Source organism: Macaca nemestrina, chromosome 7 (assembly GCF_043159975.1).
Source record: "Macaca nemestrina isolate mMacNem1 chromosome 7, mMacNem.hap1, whole genome shotgun sequence".
In the NCBI taxonomy this organism is placed as follows: Eukaryota; Metazoa; Chordata; class Mammalia; order Primates; family Cercopithecidae; genus Macaca; species Macaca nemestrina.
The window spans coordinates 106,361,423-106,385,849 of NC_092131.1; the positions used below are offsets into that span (position 1 = coordinate 106,361,423).

A 24,427-nucleotide genomic window follows, 5' to 3' on the forward strand; every position below is an offset into this window, starting at 1 on the left:
GATAAACAAAATGTCGTATATATATACAACGGAATATTATTCTGCCTTAAAAAGGAAATATGTTCTGACACATGCTACAGCATAGATGAACTCTAATGACATTGTGGTAAGTGAAGTAAGCCAGTCACAAGAACACAGACTGTGTGGTATCATTTACATAAAGTACCCAGAATAGTCAAATTCACAGAAACAGAAAGTAGAACAGTATTTGCCAGGGACACGAAGGAGAGAGAAACAGAGAGTTACTGCTTTGTGGGTACAAAATTTCAGTTCTGCAACATGAAAAGAGTTATGAAAATTGACACTGGTGATGACTGCACGACAATGTGAATGTACTCAATGCCACTGCCTCTACACTTAAAAATGATTAAGATGGTAAATGGTTAAGATGGAAAATTTTATGGTATGTGTATTTTACCACAATTAACATTTTTTAATATTTTTAAAATATCAATTACTGGCATGAAGTAAGCAGTTGGTACTTTCTAGATGAATAAATGGACTCTAAAACAGACTGTGGGCAAAATCAAGAACCACTTTAAATGAGATAATCTAAGCCAAACTCCAACATTACCACTTCCAGGAAGCTGACTCCTCTCCCATGCCAGAATGAATCATGCCCCTCAGTGCACTCTCATTCACCCAGCAGCCTGTGCTAGAAATTTCCAGTTACTCTGGACAACTACCACCTCCTAATTCCTACCATCTACTTACCAAGTTTCATCCATTCAACTTTCAAAATGTCCATTAGATCTGCTGGTTCCCCTCCAACCTCACTGCTTTCAAGCCCTCACAATCTGTCCTAAATTATGGCAATGGCCTCCTCTAACTTGTCTGAGAGGCAATGCTCCCTTCTCCCTCTGCCAAGCCACTATCCTCTACTGCTCTCAGAATGAGGTGTCCAAAACAAAACTAGATTATCCTCCCTTTTGCTTCAAGAGGACAAACTAAAAGATGCTTCCACCCACCCCATTTTGACTTTCTAACCTAATTCAGTGACCACACCCTATCCACATGAAATAATTCTACACCTCACTGCTCACTGAGCTCAAACACACCAAGCTCTTTGACGTCTGTTTCTTTGCACACAGTGTATCACAGGAGAACCATCATTCCATTCTTTCTCTCCTGAACCCAGGCCTGGCAAATTCCTACTCATGCTTTAAGACCCAGCACAGGTCGGGCGCAATGGCTCATGCCTGTAATCCCAGCACTTTGGGAGGCCAAGGCAGGCAGATCACCTGAGGTCAGGAGTTGGAGACCAGCCTGGCCAACATGATGAAACCCTGTCTTTACTAAAAATACAAAAAAAAAAAAAAAAAAATTAGCCGGACATGGTGGCGCATGCCTGTAGTCTCAGCCACTTGGGAGGCTGAAACAGGAGAATCTCTTGAACCCAGGAGGCGGAGGTTGCAGTAAGCCCAGATCGCACCATTTGCATTCCAGCCTGGGCAACAGAGCAAGACTCCATCTGAAAAAAAAAAAAAAGACTCAGCACAACTGTCCCATCCCTCATCCCTCATCTGTGTTCCTTAGAATCCTGTATACCACAAAGTTGGTACTATAACACTGTTACACAACAAATTTCCATCTCTCTCACTATACCCCAATTATCTTTGCATTCCTAGTGGCTGGTGCACATTCCTTCTGCTTAAACATTTCTTCAGTGAGCTTATACTACTTGTAACTAGCATAAAATGTATTATTTCTGTTTTGTGAGCAGGACAAAAAATCCAGAGATCTTATCCTCTAGAGACACATTCTTTGTGACCGAGGACCGTGCTTCACTCTCCCTTGGTTCTTTCAGGGCCTAGCCCATAATATGCTGTTTCAAATGTCTGCTGAAAAGAATTTCAAAATAAAACTGCCCCTAGAAACTATCAAATTAGCTTTTATTATGCATTTTTCTCTCAAAGTGTCTATGTTCTCCTTAAAAGGTTATGGAATCTGATTACATTTACAAAAATTAGCAAAGAAACAACATTGCAAACAACTTATTAGCCAATTCATGTCTCCTAAAACAGTAACACAGATAACATAACTAATTTATTTCTAAATTCCTATTTCTAAATAGGAATTCAGACTGGAAAGGTCAGTAACTGCTGCATATAGTACCTCTTCTACCTATCGACGTCGTATGCCATAATTGATCTACACTTAAAGAAAAAAACTCTCCCCAATTATATGTACAACCACAGACAAAAAATAAATGCTTGTTGGACACATATGTGTCCAGTGATGAGCAACATGGTATATATAATAGGTACTGTTTTTCCCATCTTACACAGAAGGGAACTGCAGCTCAAAAAAAAAGCTATTTCTAGCCCAAGGTCACAAAAATTAGTTGAGAGAGAGCAAGACTTGAAACCACATCACAAAACCATACAATGCCATGGGAATTTTAATCATGGTCCCTTCACTCAGGATGGTAAAGCACACTTACAGGCACAATGAGAATTACTGAACTACCATGGGGTGTGCAGTCTTAATCGAAGATCCTGAAAAACAGTTTATTTATCTACTCTATTTTTTGTATCTTAAGAGTATTTAGATCTGGCTCAGTGGCTCACACCTGTAATCCCAGCACTTTGGGAGGTCAAGGCAGGAGAATCGCTTGAGGCCAGGAGTTTGAAACCAGCCTGGGCAACATAGTGAGACCCTGTCTCTACAAAATAAAAATTACAAAATTAGTTGGGCATGGTGGCACATGAGGATCTAGCTACTCAAGAAGCTGAAGCGGGAGGTCTGCTTCAGCCCAGGAGTTTGAGGCTGTGGTGAGCTGTGATCACCACTGTACTTATCTTTAACAGCCTTGGCAATGGGGCAAGACTGTCTCAAAAACAGGAGGGGGGGTGAGGGCGGGTATTCTACCAGTAATATCACATGCAGCAGACAGTACTTTCTTCAAGAGACATATACAACAACTTTGATTTGTCCTAAAGGCTACTCCATTAGAAAAGTCTGGAACTGTTTGCAAATTGCAACAAAAAGAACATTGGCTTTGGAATGAAATTGACTTTGGTCCAAGTTCTGGATCCTGCCCTTACTAGCTCAACAAGTATCCTAGCTTCTTTGTATCTCATATTTCTGTAACTAAAATACAGAGATAAAATCTCCTTCACAGGTTAGTGAATAAGGCAAATAAACAGCATCTAGCACATAGAAGGACTCAATAAATAAATAAATAAATAAAGTTTCCTTCACTCTATGCCAACTCTACCAGAATTTTTTGTCCAAATTTTGTATCCACATTGATTAGAATTCAAATAACTAGCCCGGTCCATAGTAAAATCAGTATGTGAATCACGGATTTTTGTCAAACTCATTTGTTTTGTGGATACAAACTTCACAACCAAAGTTAACAAAGTGAGCTAGAAGCCAAACTAAACTAGAATCTGGGTCTTTTAAACTACCCAGTTCAAAGCTCTTTAGTAAAAGGGGAAAGACTTAAATGATATGAAGAGAAACCAGAGTATCAGTTCAGAACTCTGATTCAAAGGCACAAATCTTTCAGGAAAACATCAGCAGAAACAGCAAGACACCAAGACAAAACTAAGCCCGAATCGATTAAAACACATGACTCATCTATTCATAAGCTCTAGACTTAGAAGTCACATTAAGAAACTTCACAATGGATCTTTAAAACACAAAACAGACTTTAAACAATGGTAAGGAAAGCTCATCAGAATGCGCTAGGATTCAGCATTCCAGACAGTTTATGAAAAAAAACACAACCACTGCCACATAAGGCCCTACTGAGTACTAAGAATGAACACACACAATGATAATAGCTAGAAGGAGGTAAGTGCAAGCAAGGAAGGCAAGGTAACCTTAAAGATAGTAACAATTTGTCAAACAAAGGCAAATTAATCATTGGCTTTTCAACACAGCCACAATCTAACAGCCATTCATTAAGTAAAGATTACTGAGCCCCTACCATACGCTGGGAGCTAGGTACTAAAGATACAAAGGTGTGACACTAGCCCAGCAAAGGGAATGAGATATACATGTACAGTTTTTCAACCGGGACAGGAAACAGTGTGCCAGAAAAGCTTGAGAGGTCAGAAAGGCAGCTTATAACCAACTGTGAGAATGAAGCAGGGTTTATGTAGGAAATATCCTTCAAGATTTAGCTTGAAAAGATAAGGCAGAATTGGACATGAACAGATGGGAAGGAACATTCTGTGTGTCCCTAGGGTCTAGCCTCCACACTGGCACAGAAAGTAATCAATATATGTTTCTCAAATACATGAATGGGAAAAGGCACATGATGATAAATACTTCACTATGGTGAGAGAACAGTTTTTAAAGCATGTTGTTGCAGAACCAAACTGTGGCAGGCCTTACTCAGATTTTATTCTGTGGGCAATGAGGAACTACTATTTTTAAATGGGGCAGTGATATGACCAAAGCTAAGCTAAAAGAAGAATAAACTGACAGAACATAAAACAGGTGACAGCTAAAAGAGAAAACCTGCCCTTAACTACGCTATTGACCTTATCTGCATCTGAAGTAATTATGCTTCAATCTTGGTCAGTTCCTCTCCTTAAAAATCTTTTACACTAATGATTTCTGATGCTATGTATAGTAAAGTCAGGATAAGCTAGATTATACTATGGTAACAACAACCAGAAGGTATCAGAGGTTAACACAATGAAAGTTACTCCTCACTCACTCAAAGATCACTATGGCTCCAGGCAACTCTCTGGGGCAGCTATCCTTCAAGCCTCGGGGCAGTATTCCAACCTGATTTCATCATGTGGTACTGTCATACCTACTTGTGCTTCCAGGTCCCAAAAGCAAGGAAAGAGAGAGAGGATTTCACATCAGCCTTTTTTTTTTTTTTTTTTTTTTTTTTTTTTGAGAGGAGTTTTGCTCTTGTTGCCCAGGCTGGCATGCAATAGTGCAGTCTTGGCTCACTGAGAATTGCTTGAACCACCTCCCGGGTTCAAGCGATTCTCCAGTCTCAGCCTTCCGAGTAGCTGGGATTACAGACATGCGCTACCATGCCTGGCTAATTTTTGTATTTTTAGTAAAGACAAGGTTTCACCATGTTGGTCAGGCTGGTCTCGAACTCCTGACCTCAGGTGATCCACCCACCTCAGCTTCCCAAAGTGCTGGGATTACAGGTGTGAGCCACTGTGCCCAACCTCACATCAGCTTTTAAATGCTTCTAGCCAAAAGTGACACGTTTCCATGGGACACAGCAAGTCACAAGACCATGCCACCTTGAAATAAGCTGGGAAATGTGAATTCTACATGCAAAAAGAAGGAGAACTAGAAATTGTAGTGAGTAGCACTAATGCCCACCACATTTTGATATTTTTACAGTGTCCAGCAATAAATTATGTTGTGAAGAAAAAAATGCCCAATTTCTTTGCATCAGGTACCACCACGGTAAATCTGTTCTTAGGGCATCAAGGTTAGCACCATGCTGATCATAAAACAATCTAATCTCTATATGTTCACTGACTCTAAAAAATTTAGCATCACTTATTTTAGATTTTTTCATATCTATTACTCTTTTAGGAACAATTTCCAACCATTAAAGAAAACATAGCTTATTTCATTCTGCTCTAATCTCATAAATTTCTCATTTTTTCCTTATTTATGAGGACGTAACAGAAAAGGAATAGTATATACAGTATGATCAAATCGTTTCTACCCTATATTAAGAGTCTTTGGCATAACAAGCTGTTAAGAACAATGAAAGTCACCACTTATATTACCAGATTTCATTAATGAAAAACATTGAGTAATAGCAGTGCTATTAAAAATGTCTCACAGCTACAAAACTCCTGTAACTTTACGAAAGGCAGGTAAACATAATAAAGAATGCATACATTTTAAAAACACAATCCTAATTTCAAACCCCAGCTCTTGCACTTTCTGGCTGTGGGAGTTTAGCCAAGCTACACAATCTTAGTAAGCCTCAACTACCATCTCAGGGTTAAGTGAGACAATACAGATAAAATGCTACAAAGTAGAAGCTCAAGGGAAAAAAAAAAAAAAAAAAAGGCAGCTAGTATAAATAGGTTCTGAGAAGCAAGGAATATGATTCTTTGTATCTTTTTATCAGGATTTCCCAAGCTCACGGGGAGGTAAAAAGTACTTTAATTTCTAATTGCTTAGTTGAGAAATACCTCATGGGCAGTTAACATCAGGGCATAGCCTAGTAGTCAGATACCACAGTCATCCATTGTATTATACAGTTCCTTCATGATGGAGACAGTAAAATTTCCCTAACCCTGAAAGATTTATACCAAGAACAAAGACATCCAGCCAATAGATGGAGATTCATAAACAACAAATCCTAGGCACCAGAAGACACTTTCAACATATTTCAGTCCAGATGTTTCCAAACTGATTTTTTGGCCATGGAAATGACTTCGAAGGAAACATTGCAGGAAACTCACAAAAGTAAACTAGAGGAAAGTGGAACAACTCTGTGTAGCACCACTTGCTCTCTTTTTCATGTCCTCCCCAATCCCATTTGGGCCCTTGATGTAATTCCAAGGATCTCCAGGACTTGAGGACACTTTTTGGGGAAAACACAACAAAGAACCAAACAAAAACCTGATACAGTCTAATAGTTCCATTTTTGATGGGAGAATTGAGGTGCGGTGGGCTAAGCAACTTGCCCAAGGTTGTTAGCAGCAAACTAAGCTTACTGAATCCTAATCCAGTATCTGTTCACTAACAAGTTTTTCTCAGTTATAGAATGTTTTACATCAGAATGTATCCTTTACATTTCTACCAGTCAGTGAGTTTCCACCTTCCTATTTTTAATCGGGCATTCTTATTACTACTGTCTTGTTACTCAATCTCTTACTATTTTGTTCTCCATTATTACTGTTATATGTCCCAGAAAAACTGCATAGAAACATTTAATTCCTACCACTGATTTACCAAGCTAATTGTTTAATCCCAGATGCCTAAGACAGGAAAGAAAGTAGTGAGACCTAAGGAAGAATCCTCTGAAATGTGAGATGCCAAGGTCCCATTTGTTGGTTGACCTGCTAATTGTTATTACTCTTTTCTGCAACCTCAAAGGGGCAGTTTATCAAGAGAATACTGAGACAAAAATGACTAGCTTCTTTGGTAAACAGTTTATTACAGCTCAAGTTACTAGGGGGAGGAAACACTAAAAAAGTGGAATGGCACACTTCCGAGATTTAAGCCCAAATAATGCGGTTGTAACAGAGAAAACAAGTCAGAGCTGGCCTTGCCCCAAAAGATTTCCAAAACAGAGGTCCTTTGGGAGGCCTATAAAAATTCTGATCAATTCAGGTTAGCAGAGAGGACGCCCTCAAAATTCCACATAGGGTTCCTTACCAAAACAAAGTAACAATCGAAACTTCATAATGAAACTGAACAGTTGAACAATCATGTATACTACATAAAAAACTGGGTGGTTTCAAGACCACAGAAGCCCTCCCACATCTGAATTAACTATCTACATGTTCCAAGACTTTATTATAGAACCATCATAAATCAAATTTCTACTTCTAGTGATATAATATGCCGGACAAGCTGGCTCATGCCTATAATCCCAGCACTTTAAGAGGCCAAGGCGGGTGGATCACCTGAGGTCAGAAGTTTGAGACCAGCTTGACCAACATGGTAAAACCCAATCTCCAATAAAAATATGAAAATTAGCCGGGCATGGTGACAAACACCTGTGGTCCCAGCTACTTGGGAGGTTGAGGCAGGAGAATTGCTTGAATCCAGGAGGCGGGGGTTGCAGTGAGCCGAGATTGTGCCACTGCATCCCAGCCTGAGCAACAGAGACTCTGTTTAAAAAAATAATAATAATTACATTATCTACTAAAGGATAATTAATCAGCTATTTCTCTGTAGCCAGAAATAGGCTGAAAATCAACAAGATACTCCTAACAATGTTCAACAAAACAGAGACAAACTGGTGTATCAACAAAGCCAAAGATCACCTTAGACACCTACCTGACTTATAACTTCCTATACAACTAGCTCTTCTTATAGTACAGAAAACTTTCACAAATATTATGATTGAAAATTATTATTATAGCTGAGACCAATTAACTAATCTTTGGCTCAGAGAAAAAGGCTTGCCTATATTAAAGTCAAGAACACGGTTCCAATGTTTAATTTGCTTGTTTTCTTATCTAAACCATGATGTCAATACGCCAACTGTGATTTGAGAAACATATGTGGATTATACATATTTGTACTTTCAGAACTAAATTTTATTTTTTAATTTTTTTTTAGAGACAGGATCTTGCTCTGTCACCCAGGCTGGAGTAAAGGCAGTGTGATCATAGCTCACTGTAACCTCTACTCCTGGACTCAAGTGATCCTTCCGCCTCAGCCTCTCGGGTAGCTACAACTACAGGCATATCACCACCCAGCTAATTTTTTAATTTTTATTTTGTAGAGACAGGGTCTCACTATGTTGCTCAGACTGGTCCCGAACTCTAGACCTCCTGACTTCAAGCTATCCTCCCACCTCAACCTCTCAAAGTGCTGAGATTATAAGTGTGAGCCACTGAGCCTGGCCCAGAACTAAAAGCTGTAACAGTCAGGCGCAGTGGCTCCCACCTGTAATCCCAGCACTCTAGGAGGCCCAAGTGGGAAGATCACTTGAGGCCAAGAGTTTGAGACCAGCCTGGTCAACACAGCAAGACTTCATCTCTAGAAAAAATAATAAATAAATAAATAAGCTATAACATTAATTCTAATATGCATTTAGATATGCAACAGAATGGCCACAGATCATTTTTCACAGGGCTCTTTGTGTAGAAGAGGACCTTACTCCTTAGCATCTCTAAATCTTATCTCGAATACTTCCCTGTTTTATTGTTGAAGTTAATTTGAACTGACAACTAAGAACGAGCCAAAAGAACATGATATCAGTGACTGTATTTGAAAGTTTCCTCCGTGTGTATTTTAACATTGAGAACTCAGATTAACTTTCAGCACTTAAGAGGGCAGTAACTATGCTTCATGAGTTTCTTCGTATCCTTTTAGAAATACAGAGTTCTCCCATTTTTTCTTTAGTTGCCAGTAATCCAGTAATTCTATTAGTAATTATCTTATGGTATCTAAAACTTTAAAAACGTGTTTTCTAAAGGTTATGGGGAAATAGTATATAAGAACTGTCATATTCTGCCAGTAGAAGTATAAATGACATAAGCTTTCTGTAGACAACTTGACAGTATCTATGAACAGCTATTGAAATGTACACCATTTGCCCTAACAATTCCATTTCTCTGTGAGAACAAACAAGGACACACAGATGTATGTATAAGGTTGTTCTTCAAAGCAATGTTTATAATAGCGTAGAGGAAAGAGACAGGAGGAAGGGTGATAGGGAAAAAAGATACACAACCTAAATATTCAAATAATAGGAGGTGAACTGAAGATAAACTTAAGTCCATACAGAGAAACACTATATAGCCATTAAAATAACTATGTCAGTTACATGAAATCATATAAAGGTGGCCGGGGGAAACATGTGGATCACTTGAGGTCAGGAGTTCAACACCAGCCTGGCCAACATGGTGAAACCCCATCTCTACTAAAACTACAAAAATTAGCCAGGCGTGGTGGCACGTGCTTGTTATCCCAGCTACTCGGGAGGCTGAGGCAGGAGAGGTGCTTGAACCTGGGAAGCAGAGGTTACACTGAGTAGAGATCACACCACAGCACTCTGGCCTGGGCGACAGAGCGAGACTCTGTCTCAACAACAACAAAAAAGAAATCATATAAAGGTTTATTGATGAAAAGTTTTATAACCTGTTTATGCTCAAGAATACATAAAATATGCCACATATGGCTTGTATATATGCACACATGTACATATACACACTCTCTCTCTACAAGTTTTCAAGTTTGGAAAGAAAAATTATACTAAACAATTTTATCTAGGTAGTGTCATTTATGTGTACTTTTTTGGGACTATAGTTCCTAAATTTCTAGAGGAACTGTATATTACTGCTGTAATAAAAATAAGACTTATTAAAAATGTCTTTCATAAATCACAATAACAATCTGATGACTCCTAGAATGAGAGATTATAAAGTAGAAAACCATAAAAATAAATCTACTGGCAAAGTCAAAGTTACATAAAGTTCTGCCAAAATAATAGCTCACAATGATGTCCCTTTCACATAATTACTCGTTTCGACTCCTGCTAGAATGAGGAATGTGGAGCAGAGTAAGAGTTCTAGAGTAAGATCCACGTTCAAGTACGAACTCAGCCACATACTAACTGTGTGACCCTGAGCAAGTCGAGCCTCTCTGGGCTTCTGTCTCCTCATCCATAAAATGTGGACACTGACACATTTTGTGACGATCAGAGTTACGAGGATGAAAACGAGATAATGGTTTGTAGAGTACTTACTACTACACTTGGCACATGGAATATAGTAATAAATGATGGCAATTATCACTATCATTGTTACTGCATCTCAATCAAGAAACAAAATCATGAGTGCTTTAAGGGCAATGACTACATCTTACTTTGTTTATTCCTCAATCCCTGGCGCCCAGTAGTGTGCCTGACACACAACAGGCCTTAAATAAAATGTTGAATGAAGTATATATAAAATTAGCTATTAATTTCTCCGAGCCTCAATTTCCTTTTCTGGTAAAATCATAAAAACACCTTCCTTGCAGAGATAAGACCTGATCTACATAAGACACTTAGATCAACAATAGCTACCAATAGATCAATAATGGTTCCCAATAAATGACAGCTATTATATTAGTGAATTTGTCCCTGCAGATTTCAACATGCATCAAGGCTGACGGGAGAGAATAAATACAATTTTTCTTCTGAAATAGTATTTGAGTCCCGAGATAGCTCACAGATGAACCAATACCTTTATTTGAGCTCGGGAAAGAAAACTCTCCATTTACGGGCACATATCCCAGTGAGCTAACTAATAAAGTAGTCATCTTTAGACGGCCACAAGCACTTTTGACAAAGCAGCCAAAAGAATTCTTTACCACAGAGGGGGTAAAAGAGGAGTATTTCAAAGAATCTATGCACTTAGGACATAAACATAATATTTACAAAAAGTGCTATGAAAAGCAATGTATCAATTGCTCCTGGGCCTTCAAATAAAAGCTTTTAAGACACCGTTTTTATATACATTGTCAAATGAATTATTAAGGAAATACAAGAGTTATGGAGGTATTCAATTACCTTAAAAATTATTTTCTTTCACAAAAATCAAAATATTTGGGAATGCATCATTTAAAAAATAATCCTCCGGAGGGAAAAAAATTACCAAATTCAATGGGGTGAAAAAAGACTACTGATATAAAAACAAAAATAATTATGTATAAATCATAGCATTCCTGTGCTGGTACTTAAGAGAAACAGTTATCTTAAAAAAAAAAAAAAAAGGACTCAAAAAAAACTGCACAGATCAGTAATTTGTGCAGCCTTAATTTTCCATGTCTAATTTGACAGAAACCTCAAATTTCATATAAAAGTGCTTAATACAAGGTTTATAGTCCTATTTCTGCAATTACTCTGCTGAAAGGAAAACAGGCTACTCAGCACTCATTTGCTTTGAGTTAAAGTTGTCTGTTTCATATCCTGGAAATCTATCATGCCTTGTTTTACAGAGGCATTTCATGGTTTACAGTATTATACATTAGAGTAAAAATACCATTTAAAAATCACTAAAAAGAATAGTTGGTAGTGACTTTCAGGACAATAGGATGAACGTATTACAGTAAAGCATGGGTGAATTTTAAGGTACATGAATTATATCAAAACAAAGCTTTTAAAAAAAAATGCATGCAGAGAATAGCAAAATCTTGCTAGAATCTGGGTAATGAGTATATAAGAGTCAATTCTACTGTTCTATTTTGAATATGTTTTACAATCATAATTTTGTGTTTTAATTACGCCAGCCATCACGCACCCACATTCTTAGGTCAACCATCCATATGCCAATGATGAAGTTGCTGAAGAGGTTAAAATGTGAAGTGACAGAACCCTACGTGGACCAAGCACAAAAACCAGACAAGAGCCGTATAAATTTTACCACCAAATGCGTTCATCACCAAACCTCCATTTAATATGGTGTCTTCTCTTTCCCCAAAAGGAATGCTTTAAACTGACCAAAATCAAACTAAAACTGATGCTAGAAAAGAAAAAATAAAAATCTGTTCATTTATTCGCAACAGGATGGATTTTATTAAGTTTAATATATACATGTATATGTTATGTGTGTGTAAATGTGTGTGTATATATATACACACATACATATATATGCAAATATAGTCAAACCTTCATCTTTCTATCAACCCAAATATTTCTTTTTTTTTTTTTTTTTTTTTGAGATGGAGTCTTGCTCTGTCACCCAGGCTGGAGTGCAGTGGCACGATCTCGGCTCACTGCAAGCTCCGCCTCCTGGGTTCACGCCATTCTCCTGCCTCAGCCTCCCGAGTAGCTGGGACTACAGGCGCCCGCCACCACGCCCGGCTAATTTTTTTGTATTTTCAGTACAGACGGAGTTTCACCGTGTTAGCCAGGATGGTCTCAATCTCCTGACCTCGTGATCCGCCCGCCTTGGCCTCCCAAAGTGCTGGGATTACAGGCATGAGCCACCACGCCCGGCCTATCCCAAATATTTCTTGAGAAGCAACTATTATGTGCCATTGTTGCTGGGGATACAGCAATAAACAAAGCAGATAAAATTTGCCCTCAGGAAGTTCCTAATCTGGGAGGAAAGACAGACATGTGATATTATTACCTTACCCCATCTATTCAGTGGACAATATGACAGTGCATCCTACTAAATTAACCGGGGAAAGGAAATGAACACTGGGCAAAAACAATATGGAAAAATCAAAGAGGTAACCAAAAAAAACACAACTCAAATCCCTAATCTAAATAGGAAAAACAATCATTTATTGGATTGTTTGGAAACCAGCTAGGTTTCCAAAAGAAAACTTCTATCTTGTCTTTTATACATATAATCTGTCCTATTAAAAAAGTCTCCCTTTTCAAAAAGATAAATAAACATTACCTTCAGACAACCTTTCAAATAAGAGTAACTTTAACCATTTAACCATTAAACAATCTCAATTATTCATAATTCATATATAGTATTACTCAAGGTCTGGCTGTACAATATTTCTTCCAAGTTACCATAAATCTTGGCAGAAGAGAAAAATAAGCTTAAACCTGGGTGTATTTCATGTTACAAAGAGGTTCAACAGCCACAGTCAACTCATCCCACCTTTAAATTTTCAGATATCAAGAAGAGAAGGAAAGGGATGGGGGAAAAAAAGACTTGAAAAACAACACTATTGGATACAGGCAAAAGTTCAGGGCCATTCTTATACAGCCCCATTAAAAGAACAGATTATCATTCATGACAAAAATGTAATTAAATATACACGCCAAGCTATCAGAATTCTTCCCCTTTCTGCCATCACATACTAAGGTTTCTCTGGCAAGGTTATCTACACAAAGATTCCTCTGAACAATGAACAGTCCCTCTGAACAATAGGCTATAAGCAATAATGAAAAGGAACTTGCATGTCCTGTCTTAGGAAATTACCCAGACACAGAATTATTTATCAAATAATTCTATTTACTGTACTGTATTGGAAAAAGAAAAAATGTTCATGGTAATAAGGTTGGCAACAATAGTAAGAAAATTAGTTACTCCAAGCAAAGTAGAAACGAGTCGTTCCAACTCTGAAGAATCTTCACTAATGTGAAAATATCCTCTGTTCCATTTCATGCCCAAGAGCCTAAGTTTTGTATCTTTCTCTGGCCATCCTTCTAGGACTCAGTGAAAGGTGAGTCAGCAAATACCATTTCACAGAACAAAAGAACTCAAGGACAAAAGAGCAGTAACCTGCTCAAGGTCACACAGTCGATTATGTGACAGAACCCAGCTAAACTTTAACTACTGTCTCCTTCCAACTACAAACCTTGCCAAGTTAAAGCCATTTTACCAGGGGGTGGGAGGAGAGGAGATGGAGTCAGGTGACAAGCAGTAGTGAGGAAATTAGCAAAGTATCTAGTTACAGAGCTATTATTTCCTAAATCACGAGTTAAAAATAAAAGATTTCTTCCCCAGAAATTAACATGCATGCTCCATTCATTTGCCAGAGTCTCTGCTCCAACAACATCCTGGCCTTCAAAATGCTCAGATGGATGAATCAAGGACAATTCACATTTAAGGGACTACGAAAAGAAAGCTGCATTACATGACCTGGGTCTTTCCCCAACCATTCCACCTGTGTCTTTTGTTGGGTCCACATAATCCACTCCCCTGCATTACGCAGAAGATATGCACCCAAAATCCATGTTTGATATGAGCCAAACTGGGCTGAAAGCTAGGGGGGTAAGAAAAGATGTTTAGAACGTCATGGTGCACACCTGTATTTTTCTTACTGAGGGCTTGCTTACTCCTTCTCCTGCTAACACTTCAGTACTACTAAAATGAACCTAAAAAACTGGTTTTTCAACTTCCTATATGGGTTACACATGAACTAATTAAATGTTTGTAAAACACTTTGAAGACGTGAACAAATGTGTAAATGTTAATTATTAATGTCCATCCACAAAGCTTCTGTATATGAAGGAAAATACAATTCTATTGGCAAGTTTCTGCTACTTTCAAGGCACAAATATGGAAGCCTAGCATGTTTTTAAGAATTCTAGAAAAACTTTATGAGAAGACCACAATGATTTTCTATTGACACCAAGATCAAGATGGAATTTTAAGCTGGCTACTTTGGATATAATTATATCAAAGTGAAAAAAAATGTGACTTATAGCAGATATAATAAAACTAGAGTTATGTTTATAGTCACAATGTCCCAGATGAAAGCTGTAATTGACTTGAAAAGCAAACTTAAATCTCTAAACCCTAGTTTTTTCATCAAAAAAGGGAGCGAGAATAATATCTATCTTACAGGATTATTGTAAGGAATTAAGAGAATGTAAATGAACATAATATGCAGGTAAACACACAAAAGTTTATTCTTCCCTTTAGCAACTTTACTTTCTTGAAAACACCTTTTAGAAAATGACCTCAAAAAACCTCTCTAGACTGGACATACACACTATTCTATGCTCTAAGGATACACACAGCACCATTTTGGCAGGAATGCCCAAGCAAAAGCTTTGGCTATTACTGCCCACTGACCCATGCATGTCTTTAATCCTTGAAGGGAGGAAGCACCTCAGCCAGTCCCTAAGGCTTCATGTGATAAAATGAACACTTAGAACTCTACTTCCCAACTCTTGTTACCATATTTTTTTCCCCAAATAACTCCCAAACTGCAAAGTCTCATCTACAGTTCCTTTGTATTCTGAGCCCAGCCGCTCTGTGTACAAAGCATCCAAGAAGATGCACACTCTGTGTACAAAGCATCCAAAAACCATTTTCTTCCAGCCTGTTAAAGGTAAAAGAAATTATTTCCATGCAATGTCACAACGGACCTCCCTTCTCCCACTCCAGAAACACACCCACTTAGACAAGGCAGAACTCAAATGCCAAGGATAATAGATTAATTCACAAATACCACCCAAATCATTATGTTTTTAGAAGTGATTCACGAATTACTGGAAATGTCAAATTTGTCAAAAGCCCCTGTCATATCCACCACCTTTATCTTTAGCACAGCTATCACCCGGGGAAAAGAATACTTCTAAAAATCTAAGTCAATGTTTACGGTATAATTCAGATTTTAAAACAAAATAACTTCAAGCTCAGTTCAATTTTTCTGAAGAGATCTGCCCACCACAATGCAACATAAAGTACTCTTTCAACAAAATAGTGCCGCAATTAGCGTGGTGGCAAAAGCATGTGCTAACAATTTTTCCAGGAACAGTTATGGACTCATATCAAAACCACCCAGAGCCAGGTACAGTGGCGTGTGCCTGTAGTTACAGCAACTAGAAAGGTTGGGGTGGGAGGATCACTTAAACCCAAGAGTTCAAGTCCAGCCTAGGCAACACAGCAAAACCTCATTTCTGGAAAAAAAAAAAAAAAAAAAAACAACTCTTAATTGATTCCCATCTATGATTAAGATTATTCTGTAATCCCAGCACTTTGGGAGGCCAAGGCGGGTGGATCACGAGGTTAGGAGATCAAGACCATCCTGGCCAACATGGTGAAACCCCGTCTCTACCAAAAATACAAAAATTAGCCGGGCGTGGTGGCACATGCCTGTAGTCCCAGTTACTCAGGAGGCTGAGGCAGGAGAATCGCTTGAACCCAGGAGGTAGAGCTTGCAGTGAGCCGAGATAGCACCACTGCACTCCAGCCTGGGTGACAGAGCGAGACTCCATCTACAAAAAAAAAAAAAAAAAATTATTAAGGGCTCAAATTTTTAAGACAATAGACTATACATAGTAAAATAATGGAATGAGTAATATCAGCAACTACAAACAAATGAAACCCACTACCCTAGAAACTCACCAACTGAGCCCAACCTCAAAAAATATTAACTCCTTTTATTAAGGATAAGAATACGGCCAGGCACGGTGGCTCATGTCTGTAATCCCAGCACTTTGGGAGGCCGAGGCCGGTGGAACACAAGGTCAGGAGTTCAAGAACAGCCTGGCCAACATGGTGAAACCTCATCTCTACTAAAAATACAAAAATTAGCAAGGCATGGTAGTCTCAGCTACTCAGGAGGCTGCGGCAGGAGAATTGCTTGAATCTGGGAGGCAGAGGTTGCAGTGAGCCAAGATCGCAACACTGCATTCCAGTCAGGGTGACAGAGAGAGACTCTGTCTCAAAAAAAAAAAGAACAAGGGGCCAGGTGCAGTGGCTCACACCTATGATCCCAGCACTTTGGGAGGCCAAGGTGGGTGGATCGCTTGAGTCTAGGAGTTCAAGAACAGCCTGGACAACATGGCAAAACACCATCTCTTCAAAAAGTACAAAAATTAGCTGGGCATGGTGGTGCACACCAGTGGTCCCAGCTGCTCAGGAGGCTAAGGTGGGAGAATCCTTGAGCCCAGAAAGCAGAGGTTGCAGTGAGCCGAGGTCGCGTCACTGCACTCCAGCCTAGACCCTGTCTTAAAAAAAAAGAATAAAGACAAATATACACACTGCAGAAAATCAGAAGATCAAAAGTTACCCTCATCAACTTTGCAGTAGCCTCCTTCTAGACTATCTTCATACATGTGTATGTGAAGTACATTCAAATAATACACTTGCATCACATTAAAATGTCATTATCTTTCCACTATCACCAATATCCTTAGAGACTACAAATGGCAAATATAGTTCACTAATATTTTTATCATGCTCAGAGAAGAAAAGTTTTCAGCATGTTTGGAATCCTAACTAATTTTGATATAATATGCAAGACAATTGTTTTAGGTCACTACCATCTTCCTTCATTCATATCTAGCCTTCCTTTAATTATTATACATACTGGTGGTTGTTTTATGACTGTCATGATTACTAACTACTATGCCATGAGCCCCAATTATGGAGCTTTATATATCCCTAATTCCCACTAAAACCTCCCACTCTCCCTTCTCTATCTACAATTCTCTAATTCATACATCCAGTCCAGATCATCACTGAACTCCAGAACTGTATATCCATATGCTTACTGATAACTTCACTTAAAAATTTCACGGACGTCAAACTTAGCACGTCAACAGGGAAATCACAATTTCAACCTCTCAGCAAACTGATTCCACATCTTCCCCATTTACCCAGTTGTTCAGACAAAACACCTAGGAATCGTCCTTAATTTCTTTCTTTCCTTTAGAACCTTTTTCCAATCTGTAAGTAATCCTATCAGTTCTATTTTCAGTGTATATGGATTCAAACCACTTCTCACCACTTTCCCTGCTACCACCCTAATCCAAGTCATCGTCTTCTCTAGGCTGAACTACTGCAAATCTCTGAACTAGTCTCTGCGTTTCCACTACTGCTCCCTATGCCAAGAGTAAAGTTTTTAAAGCCGAAATCAGCTCTTGTCATGCCTTGCTTAAATCCTTCAGCTGTTTCTCACCATACTAAAGAGCCTATTTGATCTGGTCTCTGGCTACACATACAAACCTTATCTCCTCACGCTCTTTCTCACCCATTCCAGCCACACCAGGCTCCCTGTTCATTCTCCCACCTCAGGTCCTCTGCACCTGATGTTCCTTTCATATTGAACACACTTCCCCTGACTCTTCATGTGGCTAGGTTCCTTGATTTTCTTCAGGTCTATTCAAATCTCACCTCCTCAGTAAGGCCTTGTCTGACCTCCCCAATCTCTGCTAGTACTCTTCATATCCTTCCTAGAATCATCACCACCAGACATGACTGCAATTGTTTGTTCACTGGTTTATTTTCTACTTCCCTCAATAGGATATAGATTAACAGCAGCAACTACAGATGTCACTGAATTCCCATTACCTAGAACGGTGCCTGACAAAAGGTACTTGAAAAAATTTACAAACATCCCTACAAGGTATGTCATATAACCATTTGCCAAAAGAGAAAAGAGAAGATCAGATCTCAGAGACAAATAACTTACCTAAAGCTGCATGGTAAACAAACAGCAAATGCGCCTGAAAGACCCACCACTCTACCCACTGACTCACTACAACTTGTTACATAAAGCATATATGCTAGGAAACAAAAACGCAAAAGCAAGTATTTCTACATGAAAACACCAGATCCCAAGTGTTACAGCTCTTTTAGAATTTGTCTAGCAGGTTTTCTGGTTTTCACTGGAAGACTCCCCCAAGGGGGGGGGGGGCAGAAAATAATAGATTATAGTGATCCTTCTCTTTCTGTTTATCACCATAGCAATTCATTGATTAATCTTAGGTATGTACCATGTGCCTCTTCAACTAAAAGGTATCTACATTTTTTCTGTTATTTCCCACAAAGCAATGGCTGAGCTACTATCAGAAGATAGTCAACAAATACTTCTTTCTTATTTATACTCCCAAAGATTTTGAGAATCCTGTAATGAAACTTTCTGAACCACCAACAAAGCACACTCACCCAAAGGACTTCAGCTGCTAACCACGACAGAGTAACTGGATCCAGATTTATCCTGCCATTCTCCCTAACTACTAGAAAAGTGGACAAAATGTATGAGGCAGCATCCTTTAGAGCCTGGACAACAGGCAGCACAGAACTGCAATCCCAAAGAGAAGGGAACAAATAAGATAAGCCCTAAAATTGCCCCAGCTTTCTGGCGGGAGGTACCTTCTAGACCATGGTGCAATGAGGAGGATCAAGCACAACATGGCAGCTTTGTCAAGTTTAGAAGACAAACATAGCTTGGGAAGGCTAAGGAGTCTGAAAATTGCAGAGTACGAGAGAAGAGGAGGGAGTTGCATGAAAAAGGAGCTCCAGAAATCAGCATAGAGGCCAGTGAGTCTCACACTTAGTAGTAAGCCAAGCATGCACGTTGTAAAAATACATGACGGCAAACAAAGAATCACCCAGGAACTGTAAGCTAAATGATCCCCAAAATTCACACAGGTCTGGGAGACATTTGTGTTCTCAACTGCCAGAACAGAGTTCTCACAGGACGCCCAATTCTTCAATGAAAACTACAGGGGCTTCACGCCTTAGTAACGAGGTGTAGCAAGCAACTTAAACCCATAAGTTTGGCAACTTAACTTGCCAAAACAAAGTATGATACTCTTTAAAGCAATGGTTCTTGTGTTTGAAATAACTTTACCCCTGAGGAGACATTTGACATTTAACAGATAAGGACTCAACAACTATCATGAATATTATACATATGATCAAGAATCTATTTTAAAAATGAACATAACTGGAAACAAATGGAAGAAATAAAAAAAGATTCAGTAGCAAATGGAACCCAAAGACATGTAAAAAATAATACATCATGACTAAATGAGTATTATCACAAGAATGCAAAGCTATTTCAACATATTACACCAGACTAAATAAGAAAAAACATATGATTATATAAATATAGAAAAACCTTTGACAACATTCAATAGCTATTAATGACAAAAACTCTCAGCAAACTAAACATAGAAGGCAACTTCCTCAACTTGATAAAAGACATCTACAAAAACAAACACCTATGGCTACCATCATTTTAATGGTCGAACACTCAGTGTTTTCCCTTCTAACATCAGGAAAAAGGAAAGGATGTCCACTTGTAAAATTCCTATTACACATTATACTGAGGGTCCTAGACAGTTCAGCAAAGGAACAAAAAGAAATCACGCCCGGCGCAGTAGCTCACGCTTGTAATCCTAGCACTTTGGGAGGCCAAGGCAGGCAGATCACTTGAGGTCAGGAGTTTGGGACCAGCCTGGTTAACACGGTGAAATCTGGGCTCTACTTAAAAAAAAAAAAAAAAAACTTAGCCGGGTGTGACAGCATGTACCTGTAATCCCAGCTATTTAGGAGGCTGATCCATGAGAATCACTTGAACCTGGGGGGCTACAGGTTGCAGTGAGCCGAGATCGCACCACTGCACTCCAGCCTGGGCGACAGAGCAAGACTCTATTTCAAAAAAAAAATAAAAAAGGAAATGAAAGTATACAAAGTGAAAACGAAATCAAACTGCCCTTATTTGCCAATTACATTACTGCCTATGCAGAAAATTCCAAAAATCTACAAAAAAAGCTTCTATTACTAAAAATGAGTTTAGCAAGGGTGTAGGATCCAAGGTCAGCATATAATATAAAATGATCTTTCTATATACCAGCAATGAACAACTGGAAATTGAGAAATATCATTCACAACAGCACCACAACACATGAAACACATGTATGAGATTACAAAACACATGCAAGATCCAATTGCTAAAAACTACAAAACACTAATCAAAAATCTAAGGTCTAAATAAATATATATACCATGTTCATGGCTCATTATTAAAATGTCAATTGCCCCTAACTGATTTCCAGCTTCAACACAATGCCAATCAAAAACCCCAGCAGGCTGGGCATGGTGGCTCATGCCTGTAATCCCTACACTTTGGGAGGCCACGGTGGGAGGATCACTTCATCCCAGGAATTTGAGACCAGCCTGGGCAACATAGAGAGACTCTGTCTCTACAAAAATAAAAAAATTAGCCAGGCATGGTAGTGCATGACTGTGATCCCAGCTACTTGGGAGGCTGACGTAGGAGAATCGCTTGGGCCCAGAAGATCAAGGCTGTGGTGAGTGGTGATCCTACCACTGCATTCCACACTTGGCAACTGAGTGAGACCCTATCTTTTTTTTTTTTTTTTTTTTTTTTTTTTTGAGAAGAACTCTCGCTCTGTCACCCAGGCTGGAGTGAAGTGGCGCAATCTCGGGTTACTATAACCTCCATCTCCCGGGTTTAAGCAATTCTCCTGTCTCAGCCTCCCAAGTAGCTGGGATTACAGGACCCATCACCACACCCAGCTATTTTTTGTATTTTTAGTAGAGACGGGGTTTTGTCATGTTGGCCAGGCTGGTCTCGAACTCCTGATCTCAGGTGATCCTCCTGCCTCAGCCTCCCAAAATGTTGGGATTACAGGCACGAGTCACCACACCTGGCCAAGATCTCATCTTAAAAAAAAAAGAAGAAAAACTCAGCAGGACTTGTAGATAACAGCAAGATGAATCTAAAATATGCACAAAAAAGCAATGCAACTAAAATACCAAAAAAACAATTCTGAAAAATAATAACTCACACTACCTGATTTTAAAACTTACTCTTAGGTGACAGTAATCAACAGTGAGGTGATAAAGAAATGAAAGACACAGATCAATGGAATAGGAGAGAGAATCCAGAAACAGATTCACACATTTATGACCAACTTGCAAAAAAAAAAAAAGGGCAAAAAGGTAATCAACAGAGAAAGGACAGTCTTTTCAAAAACTTGCTGGAAAAATTGTAAATCCATCCACAAAAAAATAAGCTCAAAGCATACCTTGTACTATTTAGGAAAATTAAATCAAAGCAGATAATAAACTTAAATATAAAATTTTAAACGATAAAACTTATAGGAGAGCCAGGCACAGTAGCTCACGCCTGTAATCACAGCACTTTGGGAGGCTGAGGTAGGTAGATCACTTGAGGTCAGGAGTTCGAGACCACCCTGGCCAACATGGTGAAACCCCATTTCTACTAAAAATATAAAAATTAGTCAGGTGTGGTGGTGGGTGCCTGTAATCCCAGCTACTTGGGAGGCTGAGGCAGGAGAATTGCTTGAACCCGGGAGGCGGAGGTTCCAGTGAGCAAGATCTCGCTCACTCCAGCCCGGATGACAGAGCGAGACTCCATCTCTAAAAAAAGTAATAACTTCCAGGAGAAAACCCAGGGGAAAGTCTTTGAGCTCTTAAGCTAGGCAAAGATTTCTAAACTATTATATCAAAAGCATGATCCACTTGGGGGGGTAAAAAAACCCAAAACTAAACACTGGATATCATAAAAATTAAGAACTTCGGCTCTTCAAAAGACATTATTAAGACAAGCAGGCTGGGCACAGTGGCTTGCGCCTGTAATCTCAGTACTTTGGGAGGCCGAGGCGGGTGGATCACTTGAGGTTAGGAGTTCGAGATCAGCCTGGCCAACATGGAGAAGCCCCATCTCTACTAAAATACAAAAATTAGCCGGGATTGGTGGTGAATGCCTGTAATCCCAGCTACTCGGGAGGTTAAGGCAGGAGAATCACTTGAAACCAGGAGGCAGAGGTTGCAGTGAGCCAAGATCACACCACTGTACTCCAGCCGGGGTGACAGAGTGGAACTCCATCTCGAAACAAACAAAAAAAGACATTTATTAAAACAAGTAAAAACAGACTAGGAGAAAATATTTGCAAATCATATATTTGATTCCAGAGTATATCCAAAAACTCATTTTGAATTGACATCAAAGAATGACAAATAATCAGATGAAAAGATACTTAATATCATTAGTCATTGGGCAAATGAATAAAAAGGCTACATTCTGTGTGATTCCATTTTGACAACATTCTTGAAAAGGCAAAAAACCATGGAGACAGAAAACAGATCAGCGATTTCCAGAGTCTGGAGGTAGAGAACGGGTTGAGTACAAAAGGGCTAAGAAGAATTCTGGAGAATGAAGGAACCGTCCTATTTGAAGCAGCAGATATATGAATGTATACACCTGTTAAAACTCAGGATGTTACACTAAAATGGCTGAATTTTAGTGAGTGTGAACTATACATATGAATAAAGAATGAAAAAAAAGACTAAAGAGACATAATGATGTGCTGAGTGAACTTTAATTTTACCCTGTCCAAAATTTTTCTTAATCAACTATAAAAGATATTTGGGGGACAAATACAGAAACTTGAATAGGTATTGAATAACATTATAGAATTAATGTTACTCTTTCTTGTGAATAACTGCAGTTGGTTATGTAGAAAAAGGGTCAGCAAATTTCTGTAAAAGGCCAGATAGTAAATATTTTCTGCTTTGTGGATCACACGGTCTCTGCTGTAACTACTCAACTCTGCCACTATAGCATCACAGTACCCAGAGAAGACCTTACAGAGTGATGTGAATGGTAAAAAACCTCACACCTTTTCCTTCTCTCCCATCCTAGCATCCATATCATACAAACACACTGGTATCCACCTTCCCCAGGCACTGAACACAGCATTGCCCCACACAAATGTTCATACAATCACAGTATTTCAGTACGAGGTCCATCCTTCCAGCAAGGTCTGACAAAAACGCACTATCCATTCATCTTCTATTTATAAGGTCACAATCAACTTGCAGGTGGACAAGAAAATTATAAATATGAGGACAAATGCATGAAACAAACTTTCTTCCACTGACCAGTGAGGACAGATGTATGAAACAAGCTTTCTCTTTTTTTTTTTTTTTTTTTTGAGACGGAGTCTCGCTCTGTTGCCCAGGCTGGAGTGCAGTGGCATGATCTCGGCTCACTGCAACCTCCACCTCCCGGGTTCAAGCGATTCTCCTGCCTCAGCCTCCCAAGTAGCTGGGATTAAAGGCATCCGCCACCCTGCTGGGGTAGTTTCTGTATTTTTAGTAGAGATGGGGTTTCACCATGTTGGCCAGGCTGGTCTTGATCTCCTGACCTCAACTGATCTGCCTGCCTCGGCCTCCCAAAGTGCTGGGATTACAGGCATCAGCCACCGCGCCAGGCTATGAAACAAACTTTCTTCCACCCACAGCTTTCTCCTCTCTCCCCATTTACAGCAGTAAGACAGCCTAACCTGGGAAAGACAGAGAGAGGGAAGCTACTTCCAAATGGACACCTGTCCCCATCAGTTATAACCAAGTCTATTCAAGTGCTAAATGTTAACTTTAAAAGAAGGGAACATCAAAAGTCCAAGTTTCTTTGCCTAGCTTTGTCAGGAATGTTTTTACCCTCAATCTGTAAGTGTGATCAAATATAATTTTTAAAGGTTTACCCTCAATCTGTAAGTTTGACCAAATATAATTTTTAAAGGTTTACTACAATCTCTTCATCA

General features: G+C 39.1%; 1 protein-coding gene and 1 non-coding gene across 13 annotated transcripts in view; one reads left to right on the top strand and one right to left on the bottom strand.

Annotated features, from left to right (window-relative positions):
* Nucleotides 1–24,427, bottom strand: part of LOC105488365 (A-kinase anchoring protein 13) — a 356,595-nt gene that overhangs the window by 328,662 nt on the left and 3,506 nt on the right. The gene's annotated exons all lie outside the window — the stretch shown is intronic.
* LOC112427809 (U7 small nuclear RNA) lies at nt 18,664–18,725 on the top strand. Its single transcript, XR_003019550.1, has one exon. It is a non-coding gene; the product is annotated as a U7 small nuclear RNA (small nuclear RNA).